This window comes from Schistocerca gregaria, unplaced genomic scaffold (genome assembly GCF_023897955.1).
Source record: "Schistocerca gregaria isolate iqSchGreg1 unplaced genomic scaffold, iqSchGreg1.2 ptg000657l, whole genome shotgun sequence".
Lineage (NCBI taxonomy): Eukaryota > Metazoa > Arthropoda > Insecta > Orthoptera > Acrididae > Schistocerca > Schistocerca gregaria.
Genome location: NW_026062041.1, coordinates 1 through 2,500, shown reverse-complemented (window position 1 = coordinate 2,500; position 2,500 = coordinate 1).

The window sequence follows — 2,500 nt, the reverse complement described above, 5'->3', positions numbered from 1 at the left end:
TAACTGTGGCTTGTACCAGATTATCGCTTAAACCTAACTGTGGGCTTGTACCAGATTATCGCTAACCTAACTGTGGCTGTACCAGATTATCGCTTAACCTAACTGTGGGCTGTACCAGATTATCGCTTAACCTAACTGTGGCTTGTACCAGATTATCGCTTAACCTAACTGTGGTTGTACCAGATTTATCCCTTAACCTAACTCAATTTGTCCCTTAACCTAACTCAATTTGTCCCTTAACCTAACTCAATTTGTCCCTTAACCTAACTCAATTTGTCCCTTAACCTAACTCAATTTGTCCCTTAACCTAACTCAATTTGTCCCTTAACCTAACTCAATTTGTCCCTTAACCTAACTCAATTTGTCCCTTAACCTAACTCAATTTGTCCCTTAACCCTAACTCAATTTGTCCCTTAACCTAACTCAATTTGTCCCTTAACCTAACTCAATTTGTCCCTTAACCTAACTCAATTTGTCCCTTAACCTACTCAATTTGTCCCTTAACCTAACTCAATTTGTCCCTTAACCTAACCACGTTGTCCCTTAACCTAACCCACGTTGTCCCTTAACCTAACCCACGTTGTCCCTTAACCTAACCCACGTTGTCCCTTAACCTAACCCACGTTGTCCCTTAACCTAACCCACGTTGTCCCTTAACGTAACCCACGTTGTCCCTTAACGTAACCCACGTTGTCCCTTAACGTAACCCACGTTGTCCCTTAACGTAACCCACGTTGTCCCCTTAACGTAACCCACGTTGTCCCGTAACGTAACCCACGTTGTCCCTTAACCTAACCCACGTTGTCCCTTAACCTAACCCACGTTGTCCCTTAACCTAACCCACGTTGTCCCTTAACCTAACCCACGTTGTCCCTTAACCTAACCCACGTTGTCCCTTAACCTAACCCACGTTGTCCCTTAACCTAACCCACGTTGTCCCTTAACCTAACCCACGTTGTCCCTTTAACCTAACCCACGTTGTCCCTTAACCTAACCCACGTTGTCCCCTTAACCTAACCCACGTTGTCCCTTAACCTAACCCCACGTTGTCCCTTAACCTAACCCACGTTGTCCCTTAACCTAACCCACGTTGTCCCTTAACCTAACCCACGTTGTCCCTTAACCTAACCCACGTTGTCCCTTAACCTAACCCACGTTGTCCCTTAACCTAACCCACGTTGTCCCTTAACCTAACCCACGTTGTCCCTTAACGTAACCCCACGTTGTCCCTTAACGTAACCCACGTTGTCCCTTAACGTAACCCACGTTGTCCCTTAACGTAACCCACGTTGTCCCTTAACCTAACCCACGTTGTCCCTTAACCTAACCCACGTTGTCCCTTAACCTAACCCACGTTGTCCCTTAACCTAACCCACGTTGTCCCTTAACCTAACCCACGTTGTCCCTTAACCTAACCCACGTTGTCCCTTAACCTAACCCACGTTGTCCCTTAACCTAACCCACGTTGTCCCTTAACCTAACACACGTTGTCCCTTAACCTAACCCACGTTGTCCCTTAACCTAACCCACGTTGTCCCTTAACCTAACCCACGTTGTCCCTTAACCTAACCCACGTTGTCCCTTAACCTAACCCACGTTGTCCCTTAACCTAACCCACGTTGTCCCTTAACCTAACCCACGTTGGTCCCTTAACCTAACCCACGTTGTCCCTTAACCTAACCCACGTTGTCCCTTAACCTAACCCACGTTGTCCCTTTGCCTAACATAGTTCACTGCTCGGAATCTCTGGTGTCGTTGTTATCCTCATGTAGATGTCTTGCGAGTGTTGCTTACTTTCCACATATTCCCGCTATCCACTGTCAATTGTACTGCAATAGGGACTATATCGCCCCCCCCCCCCCCCCCCCCCCCCCCCCTCTGCCCCTCTCTTTGTGTCTCCGTCCTCTCAAGCTGGTCGGTCTGGCGTTTGAGTGTTAAATGAGCCTCGCAGCTGTTCAGTTGCGTTCAGATGTCGACGCCCTCAGTGTACGTCGTGGTATGGTCTGTGTCCATTGTCCGCTGATGTCGTACGCGTAACCCACACGCTGTACCGATCATCGGTAGTTACGTACAGAGTGAAGTAGTGTGATACGTGTGACCGTACGCTGGCTGTGCCCAACGGTGTCGAATCTCAATTTCCATATGTTGTGCTCGATGCTACTTGTCTCGTCTCCCAATAACAGCTAGGTTGCACTGTGGTACGCCGTAGAGGCGTGTGGGAGGAACGTACGAACGCATTGTATGTCACCCTGGGTCGCTGGGGGGTGGTGGTGCGGTGAGTCAGGTCAGGTCAGCGTGAGCCGTGTGATGTAGTGACGCGTGTATTCCGACTTTGTCGTATTGCCTCACACAAAGTGCTACCCTGGTGGACCGCGTTCCATATCTGGGACATGCCGCAGATGCCGGTTGACAGTGGATCGCGGAAGGGACATCGCATACGTGCGCGGGCCACCTTCCACGTGTTCTCTTCTGCACATGTCGCATCTGTCTCGCGTGTGTT